The sequence below is a fragment of the Arvicanthis niloticus genome, chromosome 10, assembly GCF_011762505.2.
Source record: "Arvicanthis niloticus isolate mArvNil1 chromosome 10, mArvNil1.pat.X, whole genome shotgun sequence".
Lineage (NCBI taxonomy): Eukaryota > Metazoa > Chordata > Mammalia > Rodentia > Muridae > Arvicanthis > Arvicanthis niloticus.
The window spans coordinates 46473786-46492119 of NC_047667.1; the positions used below are offsets into that span (position 1 = coordinate 46473786).

The following is an 18334-nucleotide window of genomic DNA, read 5'->3' on the forward strand; positions in this document are numbered from 1 at the left end:
CCCTCAAAATGGCTGTGGTGAAAGTAAAACACAGAGCTCCTTCCATCGACTGCAGTGTGCATGAAGGGAAAGGTCCACAACCCATCTTTTTGCTTTCTTCATAAGTCCTGTCTCCTGAAGCTTTTGCTGAGAGGCTTCTATGCTGTCTTTCCTGGTTTCCTCTAAGGGGCTTGTGTTTGTTTGTTTGTTTGTTTGTTTGTTTGTTTTCTGAGGGTTTTGAAGGGAGGTGTTTGATGAGTTAACTTGTCCAATCAAGAGAGTAGTGGAGTCCAAGGGCCTCCGTCCCTCCTCCCCATCCTCACAGCCCAGGACCTCCGGGACACTTGGTTTCTGGCTAATTACTCTTCTTGACAGACTTCTTGGCCTTTTCTTCCATCTCTTGTAGACTCAAGAGGGTCTTTTCCAGTAAGTTTAGGTTTCATTCTTTCCTTAACCTAGATCTTTGTCCCTTTCTAATCTAGGTTTCCACAGTCCCAGGCCTCCTGAGAAGTTGATGGGGGAGGGGGGGCAGGGGCACCTTACTTTACCTCCTGAGTCCTGCCCAGCAGAGGCCTATAACTCTGGTTAGGGCTTCTGATTGCTTGAAATTCCCAGCACTCCGAAAACTGTATAAAGGAAGTTGAGAGGCAGAGATTCTACACTGTCCTCTTTCTTCCTTCTCTTCCAATCTGAGAAGTATCGATCTGTTTGAGAACTTCTCCCCAGACATTTGGTACCTACCTTTCTGCAGTCTGGCTCAGTTTTGAAAAAAAAAAAAATCTATGTGAAAACTAGAAACTATAGTCTAGTCCATATTTTGAATTTGTTGCTGTTCTTCTCCCTCCTCCTCTTCCACTCTAGTTCAAGTTCTCAAAGTGGGCTCTGGGGATTGGCAAGGGAGTGAAAGAGAAATTTTATCTTTTCCTATTGATTTTGGAGAGGAGAGAATTCCCTGTTTGTGAACTTCTGCTTTTAAGGAATCAATGGGAATGTGTTTATCACAAAGTGTGTACGACCCAGTCAAAGGTTTGAGTGCTGTAAACGACTGAAGAAAGCAGGAGGAAAGAGGGGCTGCCAACTCTTAGGCATTGGCTTTGAAGAAGCCCTAACCCCTGGGACCACTGGAGAATGGTCTCTTTATTTGAAAGATGGTCTGCAAAGTTTCCAGGCAGGAATTTGCTGTCCAGAACTGGGCAGTTGCACCACAGGTAGGTTGTCAGGGATAGGGTGTTACTTCATCCTCAGGGCAGTTTACTCTGGATCCTCTCAGCAGTCTACGTAGAACACAGGGGTTGTGTACTTACCTGTAGGCCTGGCTTGCCTTCTGAGTTGTCATTTCTTTTCTTTTCTTTCTTTCTTTCTTTCTTTCTTTTTTTTTTTTTTTTTTGAAAATGTTAGCATTTAATTAACACCTGGAGTGGCTTTTAAGCCACCAGCACACAGGCACCTCAACACCCTTAATCTTCTCTTCAGCTCTTCTGCTGAAGAATTTGGCCTTCACGATGTCAGGTTGCTTAGGGAGCTTTCCCTTGCCCAGAACTTTGTAGTAGCCTGATCAAACAACATCAATGATGGGAGCAGCTCCAGTCTTGTTTTTGGCCACGTTGACCCGTGTCTGCTCACTGACCAACGTCCATAATTTATCCAGGTTGACAGTTGGGCAGAAGCTCTGGTTCCTCTTCAAGTGATAATGCCTCATACCAACTTTCCCAAAGTAACCTGGATGATATTTGTCAAAGTTGATCCTGTAGTGGTGCATGCCTCCAGCATTCCCTCGGCCTCCTGGGTGCTTGCGGTGCTTACCGATGCGGCTGTGGCCGTGGCTCAAGTGGCCCCAGAGTTTCCAGGTCTTCCTCAGTCGGGATGGCATGGCGGTGGCAGAAAGGAAAGAGCGAGTTGTCATTTCTTACATCCACTCCCTTCATGTCCTCAGGACAATGTGTGGAGTGGATAGACCCTGCTCATCTGCTTCACTTCTTAGTTCTCCTCCCTGCTAAGGCAGAAGGAAGTAGTATCTACTTCCTCCATGTCCTGTGCCTGATGTGGCAGATACTCACACTGATGCAGCAGAGAGCCAGGCTAGAAGGAACTGAGTCCTGCTTACGAGAGGGACTGCTGACTTGACTGGGGCTGAAGTAGGGGCTTGTCATCTGTCAGCCCTTGCTTTCTGAATGCATTCTGCTGCAGCAGCAGCTGCTGCTTCCCCTCCCATTCATTAACCTGGGTCAGCAATGGGACCTTCAATGCATCCATCTACTTAAGTGTTCCAGTAGACGTCTGCTTCTAAGATCCATCACTCCTACAGAGTAATTTTTCCCCTTCATGTTATCATTCCATCCTTTATTAGTGTCTTTCCTTCCTCCTCTGGTGCCTGCCTCTCGACCTCACTCTCACACTTTAGCTCCCTAGAACAAACCCCAAAAACACATTCACATACCCACAACTATAGGCATGCACAACCATGCCCACATCCTGTTATACCCAACCATAAACACATACACACATTCAATGTTAAACACACGCACTGCACATAACACACAATATATACAGAACCACATACATGCCTCACTTGAAAAATGTCCACACCTTGGGAAATGCCACATACCTGCAGTGACCTCACCTCACCTCACCTCACCTCACCTCACCTCACCTCACCTCACCTTTGCCAGCTCTCAGGAGAGGGCCATCACACCATGAACACTGGTTTCATTTTATCTGGTGACATTCTTATCCCTAGACCAGGCTAATAGGAACAGAAGAGCATACAGGTGATAGCACGGATCAGAGGGGGCTCCAAGCCCATCCAGGTTTCTGTTTGAGTCCTAAGCACGAGTAGTATTAGCATTGGTACTAGCCATCACCAGGAGGGAGGCTGTGCTGTGCTGGCTGCCTTAATGGGGTCAGGAGATTTGTACAGTGGGGTCGCTGGTTCCAACCCAGCTTCGGTCAGCAGGAACTGACAAATATTTTTGTCTGACAGCTGATGACTGCCCTATATTAGCTGGCAGAGGTTTTTCTGCCTGCCTTACCATACAGGCAAGGTCATTGTGGGTCTGTGCTCACCTCAAGGTTCATTCAGGGCTGACAGAGAGCTTGGTGTGCTGATGAGGGTTGGGGGAGGGTAGGGGTTTGCCTTTCTTCTTGCTCTCTTCCGTAGGGACAGATTTTAAAAACCAGTCTTGTCTGGGCAAATGGAATTGTAGTTTGGTATATTAGTGTGACTCTGCTCTTTCCTCTGAGAGGTACCCTCCTGTATAAGACACAACGGATTAGTTATAGAGCCCTGATGATTCCAGAACTTGACCATGATGCCTAAACCTGTGGATAGAACAGCTGGCATAAGCATACAGAGCTGCCCAGAACAGGAGTCACCATTACTGTTTTCTCCCCGACCTTGATGAGATTCCTCATCAGGATGACCAACCGCCAAGATCTCTCTGCCCCCCTCTTTTTATAGGATAGAGCATTGGCCTCTACTTAAGGAATGGCTACAACAACTTATCAAGGGAGGTCATGCTAGGTCCTTGCTAACAGTAATGGGAGACGCAGTAGTAATTACAACCATTATAATGGCTACATGGATAATAGTCCCTCACAATGTTCCAAGGGTTATTGCACATTCTCCATCCTCTCTGAGGTAGACCAAGACCTTGACGATTCCCACAGCATTCATTGCATCATTCTCTTTTGTTTTTTTTTTTTTTTTTTTTTTGTGGTAGTGGTGATAGGAGAACTGAGTGAAGAATCAGTTCTTGCCAATGACTTTCTGAGTAAGAGCTTTTAGCTTCTCTGAGCATTGGTTTATTTGCAAAAATGAGGACAATGCTAATGGTCTTCTTACAAAAATTAAATGTTTTGTGGCTATTTTTGTAGAGTTGGACATGGGATGAATGAATGAGAAAACATGGGACCCCAGCAAGGAATTAATGTTCCAGGGGAAGGGGCAGAGATTTGACAAAAAGAGACAGAAGTGTTATTTTATTTATTTATTTATTTATTTATTTACTTCATGGGACATTTGCAGAATATTGTGTGCCTATAACAAGTTTCATGTACATGGGTGTATGGGCTGTGACAGTGAATCTGCCACCATCCCTGACTTGCAAGGGATAACACTCACACAATACCAAATGTGCTGCTACCCTAAACTAATCATCAGTATCAAACAGGCCAAGGACTAAAAGAAGGACGTCCCACATGCCCAGTGGATTACAGAATGCTTTTGTGGAGATAGCTGAAGAAATTCATGGAGATAAAGTTAAAGATTGTTTGCCAGGTAGAGGTTAGATAGGAAGAAGGAGGTAGTATTCCCAAGGAGGGATGAACCCACAGAGAGTGAATGTGGAATGGTTCATCTTCCCTGGCCCTTGGGGTCTGTGTAACATGTCATGGTCCTCACAGCAGCAGGATTGAAAATGAGTCCTCCCGCAAAGTCAAGAGACTCAATGTGAGACAACACTATTCCTCCATGAATGACTGAAAAAAAAGGCAATGCCCTATAGTGGTTTAGATGGGCCACACAGCACTCATACTCCCCAGGCAGACCACTTAATAAAATTCCTTTATTTCTTCTGTGTATATACGTTCTCTGTTGTCCACTGCTAAGCTACTTTTAGATGTTTTTTGTTGTTGTTGTTTTTTTTTTGTTGTTGTTGATTTTAAATATCCCCAAGTTTCTGGATCTTGCCTTTGAATAATTCCATTTGAAAGCAAAACCAAAAACAAACCTTTACATGTACAAACCAAATTTGGTGTCTAAGCATCATGAAAAGAAATTTGCAAGAAGGATTTGGGAAAATTTAGAGAAATATTCCCAAGTATGGAAGGAACAAGAGACATATCTGCACATTTGGGGCATCAAACCAGCTTGCCTGAAGATAGAACTCAGGTCCCTAGAGGCACAAAAATTCAGCTTCTGAAGCATCATTTGACACAAGGTAATAAGAAAAAGAAATCCCCAGGGAAAAATATCCTGAGTGACTCAGCATTTAGAGTATTCATGTGATCAAGGAAGCTTATGTTTTTATGAACAGAAAATCAGGGACACATCCCCAGTGCTCAGAAATCTTGTGTAATTATAAAACAAAAGCAAATTAATCAATTAAATCAAGACAGAAAAAAAAAAACCCTACTACCTTCAAGTTAATCACGTCAGTTTAATTTGGTATTTCCTTATCTTTCTCAGAATAAATGTCTGCATGCAAAGTGAATGGCAAGGCTGACTATGGAGTAACACAATGCCAATTCTTTTCCCTCTCCGAGAGCTGTATCTGCTATGCAGTGGCCCAGTGTTTCCCGAGCATGTGTCTTTTTCTGCAAACTCAAGCTATAAAAATTGAATTAATTACATTTCTCAAATCATGGCAAACTATCCTCATTCACCCATAGCAAATGACTCTCCTGTGCTAGTCTATTTCAATTTTCTCTTCTGCTCCCTGGTCTCCACCTCCCCAGCACCCTCCCATGCCCACATGCTCTAGATTGACTACAGGTTCTCAGACATCTTTTATAAATTTATTGCAAAATAAATATATGCAGTGTTTCATGGTTTGGTTTTAGTTGGTCTATACACCGAGTGATGGATAGAGTTCATCCTGTCTCTCACTTTTTCCATGGACTGTCATGTTTTCCAGCATTAACTATGCTACCGAGTAGTATTTATCTATGTTACGAAGTACTATTTACTTATCTATGCTACTGAGTATTACTAGTCCAGGCAGCATGAGAGTTACACAATTGAAGAGGTCATGAAGTGCTGCTGAGAGGCCAAGAGGCCATTGGTGAAGGAACATCGTATCACAAGACACCTGGGTTCCTTCCAGTTTCTGGCTGTCACAAATAGAGTTCTGTAGGTGTCTTTGCAGATCCATGTGAGTGTTTCCCTTATGGCTATTTCCAGAATGGACTAGGCAGTCCTCAAATACCTGCATGTAGAGCCTTCAATGCACCTGTGCTTTGGAGTGATGGTGCACACTTACACGCTCAACAGCAGGGAGCGTAACATTACATCTGTCCCTTTCTTTGCTTCATCAACCAAACAGTGTCTAGTGTCTGACTTTAAAATGTCTGTCAGCTTGATAGGTGTGTGGTATTACCTCGATGTTTTAATTAGCATTTTAAAAAATCTATAATGGGGTTCACTATCTTTAAAGCACATGTTAGCCTGTTTGTTTTCTCCTGCAGTGTATTCTCTACCCGTAGGTGTTGTATAATTTTCTGTTAGGTTTCCTTTCTGCTAATTGGCAGGAATTATTTAATAATGCAGATGTTCACTTCTTATTGCTTTTATAAATTGAAAAATTCGTTGCCATGTTCATGACTTCTTTGTGAATTTCACTCATCATGGCCACCAGTGAGTAGCGATTTTTAATTTTGATGTAATTAAATCTATTAATTTTTCATCTTGCTCCTTGTCCCACTCAAATCTTGTTCAAAAATTCTTTTCTCTGACTCAGAAATATATGCTCTCATTCAGAAATATAATCTATTTGCTTAAGGCACTAAATGTCTGTAGCCGTTTAGTATTCAGCAATATCAGTCTGAGAAAGTTCTGTTCTTATTTTTTAAATGATTTTTAAATAAGTAGATGTATGCTTCAGCAAGTGCTTTGACTATATTAAAATATTAGTTCAGTTATTCTTTCATCCATCATCAGTGACTTGAAGCAGATCCTCTGATGTTTAAACACTTTCTTCATGTGTCAACTCTTACTTGGTGGTAATCTTTCAATTCATCATTATATTCCAATAATCACTATTTCTTCTAGGAGTTTAGTTTCTATATGTCAGATGTAATGAGTCTGTTTGGTTTTTGTCCCTGCCATTCTCCTTACTCTGCTTGAGGCTCACAATAATATCAGCTTTCCGAAATGAAATTTCTACTTTCCAGAACAACTTTTCAATGCAGACATGAACATTTACCTTTGTAAGTGATTGAGTCTAGGACTGAAATGCTTCAATTATTTTTTCAGTATCTGGAACACACACACACACACCACTGAAAGTTATCAGTTCCATCTAGTGTTTTCAATTTTATTGAAACATCTTAATTTTCTTACACATACATTACATATCATACATATATACATACATACATATATATGTACATATACACATACACATATACATATGCTTGGAGTTTTCTTCTTAAGGAAAAGCGTCTCTAGTTCCTCTCTGGATCTGATCCTCTTTATCTGCCACTCATTCTTCTCTGCCTGGACAACCGCCCTTTTCCAATGACTGGGTCTTTTCATACTAAGAGTCTCAACTTCCTCTTTTGACTGTGGAAGGGAACTTAGAAATGTGATTGGGAAAAGATGGGGCAGAGGTCTTACTGAGAGAAGAGGGGTAATAATGAGGTGGGGGAGGGGTAGTGATGGGGTGAGGGTGGAGTACTGGTGGGGAAGGGTATAGAGGAATGAAGGGAGGTGTCCTTGCTTTCTGGTGTCAGGTTTCTTGCAGCTTTCTTAGCTTATCACATAAGCTTAGCTTCCTTGTGGCTAAAGTCTTGGAGCAATAATACATTATAGGTATTATAGTTACTGCAGAGTACTTAGTTATGTTGTGGCCAACTCCATAAAGCAAGGTATGCTTTTTTATTAACTACCTTTAAAAGATTGATATCAAAATGAAAAGCATAAAGTTTAAAAACTCCCCAGGGTTCTGTTGACTGCAGCTTGAGAGCTCTACATGACTTCGTGCATTGCTCTATTTGTTTTTAATATTAATCCTTAATCATCTCAACACATATTAACAGGGGGAAGTCATAACATTTTACCAGTTTAAGAAAAATGAAGAGCCATGTCTTCCAGACGTGGAGGGGGTGGACAGCATCCCCAGAATACAGGGATAAGCACTAGGAAATGCAAGTAGAGACAGGTTCTCTGCAGGTACATGTAGAGTGATCAAGGTGGCTGGGCAGACAGCTGTGTGGTGGATGTGTGCAAAACTGTGGAGATGATAGGTGCCACCTGCCATATGCATGGGAGAGGGCACAACCCGGTGCAAGGCTCATTCCTTCGTTCTGAGGTAAAGTCAGGAAACAAAGGTGATGTCTGCCCTGGTGAAATTCGTGGCAGAATGGTCAGGGAATGGGCTTCACACAAACAAATAGCACAGTGCATTTTTTTTTTTTTCTTAAATAGAGTTCTATTTCCATTACACATCTATCAAATGCTTATAGACAAAAAAAAAAGCAAAACAACAACAAAACCCTAGAGACTCGGGGGGCATAAACAGTGGAGCCATTGTTCCCATTTTGAGAAACTCACAATCTAGTTAGGAATAGTGACAGCAGAACCAGAGCTGTGCAGTGAGGCAGAGTATGGTGCTTGCCACAAAGGAGTGACAACAGCTCAGCAGCAAGGAGAAGGAAAATAGAATTCTGATTGGTGGGAGTACTATGGACTAAGCTTTGTGGAGGAGATAACTGCAGAGAAGGCTGGAGTCTTGCCTGGAGGTTGAAGACGATGGAAGGAGGCTGCGGGGATTAGGAGAGCAAAGGTTCCAGCTATGTGCAGTGAACGCAGTGGGGAGGGCGCGTCAAGAGACTGCCCTGGGAAAGGCAGGGACCCAGGGGTATGCTCCAGAGAAGAAGCCAAGTAATTAGCATGGCAGAAGGGTGACTGGTGGGTATCCTTTCTGGGAAGCTGCTTTAGGGCTTCCTACCTGACTGGGGCCCTGAAACTGCGGGGCTCCCAGGTAAGGAAAGCCCTGGTGTCAAAAGCACCTGCGCAGGAGGATTCCGTCTGCCAGGCACTTGAGGCTTTCCAAAGCGCAGTGTGGACCGCTGTTAGGACTGTTTCCATTATAGTTTCCATCATAATTGGCATTTCACACACTGCCTGTTATCTCCTTCTGGTGTTTAGCAGCTTGGAAACGTTCTGCCTGTGATTTCTTCATCTAGGCAGAGCCATTTCTTCTAGCTTCCCCTCCTCCCGTCATATTGCTCTGCTCTAAATGAGAGCCCGGGATCATGAGCTTTTCTTTCTTTCTTTTTTTTTCTCCTCCTCCTCCCTCCCCCCTTTAAAAGCACAAAATAGTGACAAACGTACTTTTAAATGTTATAACAAAGAAAGACATTGTGTGCTGGGAGAAATGCTCCCAGAGAACCAAATTATCATGTAGTTAATGTTTAAATGTCCCTCCTCCAAGAAAAGCATACTTCAACAATTTTGTTGTGTATATGTATATGGTAAATAATTCCTCTTGTTCATAGGTTAGAAAGGGCTTCCTTCTTTGCATATGCCAAACATTTTCACCCAGGGTGAAATCAGTTGCTGTTTTAAACAAATTGATTTTTCTGGAGGATGCTGTCAAATATTATTTCAGGCAAAGTCAGCCTGGGGGCAAAATTGTGTGAATGGTGCAGAGTTTGTCTCTGGTGTGTTCCTGAGTCTTTTCCTCATCAGGAGCTGGCATGGTTCCATTCAGCCTGTTCAGGGCTTCAATCTGTGGTGCAGAGATCGGGGAGGCCTGGGAAGGCAGTGTCAACTCTTGGCTTGGTCAGGCATTTGATATATGACCTTGATCAAGGTCTCTTTCCCTATTTGAGACAAGAATGAATGTGTTGGATGGAGGATTAAAACTCAAATGCCCATAGAATGTGGCAGCCCCTGCAAATACATAAAATGAGTCTTGCAGAGGATTCTGGACAAAAGAACCCTGCTGTGACTAATGGGCTGAGGTTATCCTGCTCCATCTGCTTGACTCATAAACTAGTACCAGGCTAGGGACACAGCTCACTTGGTAGAGTGCTTCTCCAGCAAGCATGAAACCCTGGGTTGATCTTTAGCATGGCATAACCTAGGTATGTTAGCATCAATATACCTGTAATCCCAGCACCAGGACATGGAGGCAATAAGAAATTTAAGGCCATTCTCAGCTACTCAGAGAATTCCAGGCCAGCCTAGGCTATAACCCTTTTTAAAATCCCAAACCAAACCAAACAAAACCCATACACTAACACAGAAACATTGATGAAAAAACTTGCAATTTTTAAAAAGGTCTGGAAGTTTTGAATTTTATGTGAAAAATAATGTGCTGAAAATTTAGTCTTTGGGTCTATAGACCTAATTTAGTTTGTAGGCAATGATGTTGGAATCCCTGAAATGGGTGATGCCTTTGACCCTTCTGACACTAGAAGTAGGTTCTTTGGTCAGTCTCTCTTCTGAAATTTTGTTTTTACAGTAAATTCTTAAAGAATTTGAAGAGTGAGCTTCTAGTGGAAGTACTGCCAGGTTTACCATGGGCCACCTCAAAGGTTCTTGACAGGAAGGATTCTAGGTGGCTTTGCCCTGCTGCCCCATCAGAATCAGACAGTGCAATCATAGCAGCTTAGTGTTCTGCCATCTCAAAGGCCGCCATTGCAGGGGCTTTGTTTCTAATAAAAAGTGATCTAGTTGAGTCAATCAAAACCCACTCTGACACTTTAACATTTCACTACTGGAGTCAGATGAGAGCCTGCAAGTAGCCTTGGGTGGGAAATTTGTAGAGACCTAAATTGTGAGTGAAGAAGGAAACCTTGCAAGAAATGTTGGACTATATGCAGCTGGAATATCATTATTTCGTCCTAAACACACTCTTCTAACTTGGGTGTTAAAGTGCAAAAGGCCCATGTTAAAGGCTTGCTCTCTAGGCTAGTGCTCTAGAGAGCTGTGAAACTTTTAAAAGCTGGCTCATATGGGAGGATCTTAGGTTATCGGGTCTGTGCCCCAGAGGAGTGTTTTGGGACCTTGGGCCCTTACTATTTCTCTATTTTTGTTGTTGTTTGTTTGTAGCTATGGACAAGCAGTTTTCTGCACCCTGTGTTCTCACCTCCACATGCTGTCTCCCTAAGCCCTAAGCAGTGGACACTGGTCAGAGACTGAAACCACCAAATCATTAAGCCTTTTCTCTTTATAAGTTTGTGACCTCAGGTTTTTTTGTTAAAAATCTACAGACACCCTTTAATACAGTAACCAAAACCTCATCTTTTTGTCTTAGTATGTGGACACTAGGAAAAATATACATTCCTATCTTAAGCCTTCTTTAGGGTCTCTAGTGAAATAGCTTTCAGTGTTCTGGGTTTCATAACAAAATACCAGTTGGCCCTGTGTTCAGGGCTGGTCTCTAAAACACAGTGCTTTTCCTTTAGCGTTGTTGTCCTTGTTTGTATTCAACAGTAAAGCAACTGCCTTTTTAGCTCTAGATAGGAGGGTAGTTGTGGTAAATGGTAAGTGTTAAGTTGGATCAAAACATATGCCAATCGTGTATTGCTTAATTTTTATTAAATTCTTGCTGACTGCTTGGAAAGCTACATACCAGGACCACATGAACTTTATTCCCTGCAGAAATAGCTTTATTGAGTCCTGTTGGCTACCACGCCTGTGACTTTTATACAGTTCACCTTAAGAAGTAGTCAAACAACTACCATTTCTACATTTTCTCTAAAAACTTTTGTTGAAGATATTGTTCGTTACATTGTTTAGTGTTCATGCTAGGATGATCCACATTAAAAATTCCTATAGAATTTAGTAGCAGGAAAGTGTTCGCTTCTCCTGGCAAAATAGAATACTCCCTCTTACATACACATGACATTGAAGACCTCAGGATGTTCATTTCCTTTTTGCCTTGGCTACTAGGAATCTTAATTTATTCCTAATTTTGGCTCACAAGTATATCTTGGTCTCATTTTCTTTGTCTTTTTCAGTCTGTTGTTTTTCAATTTTGTTTTCTGAATACATGTTCTTTACTGTGTTCATTAAAATAGTTTTGGAAGTAAACCATGTCTTAAGGTTTTACTGCTGTGAACATATATCCTGACCAGGGCAATTCTTATAAGGACAACATTTAATTGGGGCTGGCTTACTGGTTCAGAGGTTCAGTCCAGTATCATCAAGGCAAAAGTATGACAGGATGTTGCGGCCCAAGCTGCCCCACGTTGGGGGCCAGAAATGTTGAGAACTGCACTACCCCATGTTTGGGGGCCAAAATGTCTCAAACTGTTCTGTCAATGTTGGGAACCTGCACTGCCAAAAGCCTTGGGGGCTAAATTGTTAGCCTGCACTGCCCCAAGCAGCTCTATCTGCGGGTCGGGGTTCAGCAAGAGAGAGAGTGAGGATGGACTGGAAGAATGGAGACCAGACAGAGTGTGATTCAATCCCGTTTATTTTTCAGTCTCTCTTCTCCTCTCCAAGTCCCAAGTCTTGAGTTTCTAGTCCCTAGTTTCTAGTCCCTAGTGCCTCCAAGTTCCAAGTTACTTCTTCCAAGTGCTAAGTGTCTAATGCCTAATGCCTAATAGTTCTTCTTCCTCAATGCCTAATTCCTACTCCAAGTTGTACTCTAAGTTGTACTCTCTAACCTAATTCCTATTTCCAAGTTGTACTCCCGAGTGCCTAATAATCTGTTGCTTGCTTCTGTCTACCTCTTGCCTTTTATATGTCTCACTTCTAGGCCACACCTCTAAGTCACGCCTTTAAGTCATGCCCTTAGGCCTTGTCTCTAAATCTGATCTCTAAGTCACGCCCTTAAGTCACACACCTTTAAGTCTCACACACCCAAGGGAAAATCCTGGGTATCTAAAGCAAGATGGTATCAGAGTGTGCTCAGCTGTTATAGGCTGATGTAATCAAGTCTCTTGTCAGGGTATATGGCTCAAGATGGTTACAAGGATGATAGCCGCCTTCTGTCAGCTCCCTACAGCAGGATCCAGGCAGGCATGGTGCAGGAGGAGCTGAGAGGTCTACATAGTCATCTTTTGGCCTCTAAGAGAAGACTGACTTCCAGAAAGCTAGGAAGTGGGTCTTCAAGCTCATGCCCACAGTGACAACCTACTCCAAGAAGGTCACACCTCCAAATAGTGCCACTCCCTGGGCCAAGCATATAAAACCATCACAACTACATATAAATTAAATGTGTCATGTTTATTTAAAACATGCTATTTTATTATTGTTTTCAAATTACCTCATTTGTCACCCTTTAATCTTCTCAGCTGGAATTATAATTTAAAAAAAAAACTTTCAATTGTACTTAACATGAGTTCCACACCCAGTTAGTGTTCAATAAGTAGTTGTTAATTTGCAATTGACTAATAGCTCACTTCCAAGACACTGAAATGGGGAAAATACCTTAAAATATGTAGAAAGTGAAAGTTTATTCATAAATATGAAATGAGAGAAAGAGGAGTCTTCCTAGTCTGTCTCTTCATCATCAGAAAGGAATTATGAACCAGGCATCTGATGTGGAAAACAGAGGTGTGACTTATACAGGGGTGCTTCAAGAACAGAGAAGAGATCACACTTCTTTTTAAGATTTTCTATAAATATCAAATTGTACTTCAGATTTGCCAAGTGTCATGGAAAAGCAAAGATGATGGAGATTTGTCTGGTCTAGAGGGCTACAGAAAAATAAAAACAGATCTCAGGACCATAATGCACGAATCATCCCTAGGATGTTAGCAATAAGAACCCCCACCTCCTTGTAGTTGCCCAGCTTTGTGGAACTGAGCCAGGGTTGGTGAAGAATAGAAGCAATGAAGACAACCACAGACCTTCATTACATCACAACCTCAGTCCATCTTCACTTCTACCACATCCACCATCACAATGTTCTTGCTTACAGCTATGAATGTAAGGATGCCAGGCTAAGGCATAACCCAGCTCACACCAGGACTACATAAATACCCATTTTTCTAGTTGGGGATTATGGTGTGGTGTGGCACTGATTAGATCTGCAACAAACTGAGCCATCCCCCTCAGAACTAAGCAGTCTGCACTGCCAAGGGAGTAATGACATGCTGGATGGCATGTCTGTTGATGCACAATTAAATTGTTTACTGACCCTTTGGAGTAACATGAATGCTTAGTAGCTCATACATCTCCTAATTTATCATGCACGCTAATGTATTGAGCAATTATTACCTGTGTACTTTGTCTGTTTTAGTAATAATATTCTTGGGTAAATAGCAAATCATGGTCACAATGTATTTCAAAGGGTGCTTAGTATTTTAACACACGTCTGTGAAATGTAACTTAATCCTGGATGGTCTGCATGCATAATTATATTTTAATTTGCACATGATTGCTGACTCTCATATCACATCAACAATTAGGAAGCACCGAATGACTGGCTGTTGTCGTATAACATTCTGTCTTATAACATCCTTTGGAAGTGTTGGAAAGAGACCAACACATCCCATAACCATCTGCAATACCACATGTGGATTACTGAATATTGAATAGCTATTATGAGTATTGAACTTGGCATTATAACTGTGGTCATATTTCTATATGTTTTTCATTGCCTACTGAAAAGAGGGAGAGGAATGGTTAAAAAGTTATCTGGGTTTTGCAGAATGGCCCATTTCTAGATCCTTTTTTTCAATGGTTTTTGTTTTGTTCTCCTCTCCTGTAATGACAACACTAGCGCCTTACCTCTGTGTGACACAGACATTTCAAAAGTGTTGTCTGGGAAAGACCTATGGTTGTTCTCACATTGACACTGTGAGATAGAGGGCAGGTCTTGTCAAATGTCCATTGTATGTATTAGAAAACTGAGGGACAGAAAGTTGGCAGTTGGTAGAGACTGAATGTTAGTTTCCTTAGAAAAAGCCACAAAAAAATCATGACTCTTATTTTCAAATTCTTCCTGCCCACCTGAATGCCTTCTAACAACAGGTTGATGGACCTTCAATCCTTTCTGTCATGACAAAGAGGAACAGAGGGCATTGTGTCAGAAAGTCAAATAGTTAGGAAACTGCGTGAGAGAGGCCAGCATCTATCTAGATGTAGCCCCTTTTCTTTGTGAAGACCAGGAACATGGATGTTCTTTTTTTGAATTGCTTTTGTATCCTATCACAAAATGACAAAAATATTTTAGATCCCTCTGTTCCCACCACTCAGCTAATAGATTATAAAAGTCCTGTCACTATTTCTTTCAGGATTCTTAAAACTACCCCTTGTTCCTCTTCTCAATGGCCATTGTCCTATTTCAGGCCCCATCTTATTTATTTGTTTATTTGTGAGACAGAGTCCTGTTATAAAGCTCATATTCATTTTATACTCATCATACTTTTGCATTTTCCTTTAGTGTGTTGGGATTACAATCACAAGCCTGTCAGCCCTGGCTCAGCTCCAACTTTCTAGCCAGTCTCCAGCTCTTCACTTTCCTCAATCATATCTGACTACCAACCTTGATTCTTCCTCTGCAGGACTGTAGTGCTGCAGATCAGCATGGGGAAAAACCATATCACTTCTTCATTTAAAACCACTTCAGTGACTTGACTGCTTACAAAATGTCCAAATCTCTTTCATGACCTAGCCTCTGGCTATTTCTCCAGACTAACCCTCTATGACTCTCTGCCTCTAATATTAAGTTTTAGTAGAATACAAAATTCTTTGAGGTATCATTGTTTCATGCTTTAATTTATACAGATTATAAACTTTCAACATTATCTGCCCCCCCCAACTACAAACACAAAAACACATGTATGCATGTAAGCATAGTACCCATATATCTTTCCTATAGCTTGCCATCTTTTGCCGACTGGCCACAAAAACAGTCATGGGAATGTTCTCAAATATTTAACTCATAGGTCTTCTCATGAGGTTTGACATTTTTGACCCCTCAGAGCTAGGATAAATGATCTTTCTTTACCAAGTACCTTTTAGGTTTGACATGACCCAAGATTGCTATTATTTGACCTAGCTCTCTGTTTCCTGATTATGACCTACTTGGTAGCAGGGACAAGGTTTAATTCATCTTCATTGTGTCAGCTTAATGGCACCTAATACATATTAGTTCTCAATAAGTGTCTGGAGCTGAAGTGAATTGAGCATGAAAATTCCATTTCCTTTCTGTTGTGATGGACTTCAGCACCTTGGATAGCTCATTTCTTTAACCTGAGCTATGAGGCTTTCCTAGTCAATAACTGACTCACACATCCCCCCTCTGGGTTTAATAGAAAGGATTCTCAGCACAACCCCAGTGCCTGCAGCAAACCATTTGTAACCTAGCTTCATGAACAAAGGGTTACATTAGTGGGAAGTTGTTTTTTATTTCACTGTCAGACTTAGGAAAGATTTTTTTATCTTTTAAATTGTAGCTGAAAGAGAAAAGCATATAAGAAGTCTCAGCACAGCTGATTGTCTCCTTCTACCCACAGGGAAGCTCCTTGCCCCTATGACATTCTATAGCATAGTGAGTGATGGAGGATGTAGTTAAACACATTAATCCTTACATTCCAGTGTCTTTCCTATGAAGATACTTAGAGGCATTGTATGGTATTCTTGTGGACAACTTATTTATTTTTATTTTACATCCAATGCAAGCTACAAAATAGATATTCTCCTCTCTCTTTTCTCATCCCTCATTGAATTCTACAAAGATTGAAATTAAATGTATGCTTTGCAATGTGTTTTACATGAGATCCCAAAGCAAAAATTCTGTTTATTAACTTCACCTCTAGAAACATTTTTGACAAATTTTCAAAATTTTCAAGTTCTATTTTACTTCATGGGACACTCCTCACCAGCTTTATTGAGTTCTTTACTGTCAGGATGAGACAATAATTCTGAATATATGCCACAAGCATGTATTTTAAGTTAGAAAACCAAACAACACAATATGGACACTGTGTACTAAACTACATATTTCCATTTTCAACTGGAGCTACCCAATTATATGAATTCACATAGGCACCTGTACCTGGTAGGTCACTGGAGAACTTTTATTTGGAGAAGACTAAACTATCTTATGCATTGTTTCTTGGACTTTTGGTAAGTTTTACCCTTACCATTCACACACACACACACACACTGAATATATGTATTTTTCACCAGCTGTAATATAGTATTAATCAGGTGAGACTTTGGAATGATGAATGTCTATCTCCTAGTCCTCAAAAGGTGGCCAGATTTTTACCCTGCAAAGAGGAGAACATGCATTTTATTGTAAATTCCCTGCAAAACCAAGTAGAATCAACATAGGCTACAGAAACATGAAAATGAGTCCTTCAACATAGTGAAGAACCATTAAGCTAGGGCTTTTAATTAATGTCTTCTGAAGTAGGCAAGAGAAAGTGAGCTTTCATAATGAGAGTTCTCAATTAGACAGATAGGCAAGCTTTAGATCAGTCATAAGCCAAGACTCTCTGGTTGATATATTGGCATTGAGAATAATGGTGCCAGTTCCTGCCTTAACAATGAAGTCCCGCTAAATTCTCCCTCCAAGGAGGATGTCCAAACATTTTAGTGTGCACTTCCTTACACTGATAATTTCATTATGCTATACCCAGTTTGCTGGCACACCCAAGTCTTGTTGTAGGAAAGGGAAGCAGAAAGCTTGAGGACCATGAGCATGACCCAGAGTTTTACTGAGGTAATCTGACACACACAGACCTAAAAAAATTTTTGAGTTTTGCTTTAAAGCAAAGTCTCTTTGGAATGACCTACTGATTCACACCTCCACCCACGTAGGCAAGAAGCTTTTTCTCACTGATTTAACTCATGTAGTCAATGAGTATATGCTGAGTATATGCTACCCTCCAGGTACTATTCTGGTGACGAGGAACACAGAACTAAAGTAAACTGAAAATGCCATAATGGAGATTTCTCTATAAGACTTTAAATAGCCCAGGAAATAATTGTAAGAATTGACTAATGTGATTAAATTAAGGTAAAAAGACTCTTAACAGAAAAAAAAACTAGGCAGAGTTAAAAGGCAGAAGTTAATATTTAGAATATGTAAAATACTCTTAAAATTAAGCAACGAAAATCACCTAATTAATAAATAAAGAGGCAATTGATTAAACTTGCACTTCTCAAAAGAAGAAATACAAATAGCAAAAATATTTGAATAGATGTTCAACATTCTTAGCTATCAGGAAATTGTACATTAAAATTCTATTGAGATACCCTCCTGTCTCTATGAGAAGACGGTAGATGACAATGAATACTGGTGAAATATAGGAGGGAAGGATTGCTCAACCATTATTGACAGGAATGAAAACTTGTACAGCCTCTCTGGAAACCAATGTGGGTATTCCTCAGAAAATAAAAAATAAAAGTACCATGTAATCTAGCTGTACCTGAGTGATTATACTGCAGAGATAGTTAAACAGCCATGATCACTACAATACTATTCACAAGTCAAAATACAGAATCAGTGTAGATGCCCATCAACAAATGAACTGATAAAAAGAATGTGGTATCCACATGCAATGAAATTGTATTTAGCTATGAAGATAGATGAGATTATTTAATTTTTAGATAGTTGGTGAAACTAGAGAACACTGCTTTAATTGGAATGAACTAGGCTCTGAAATAGAGATACCATGTTCTTTCTATCATAGTTTTCTCTCTCTGTCTCTCTGTCTCTCT

At 40.9% G+C, this 18334-nt stretch overlaps 1 protein-coding gene and 1 pseudogene across 4 annotated transcripts in view; one reads left to right on the forward strand and one right to left on the reverse strand.

Annotated features, from left to right (window-relative positions):
* Tnr (tenascin R) overlaps positions 1 to 18334 on the forward strand; it is a 393934-nt gene that overhangs the window by 80694 nt on the left and 294906 nt on the right. The gene's annotated exons all lie outside the window — the stretch shown is intronic.
* Positions 1364 to 1864, reverse strand: LOC117716106 (large ribosomal subunit protein uL15 pseudogene; annotated as a pseudogene).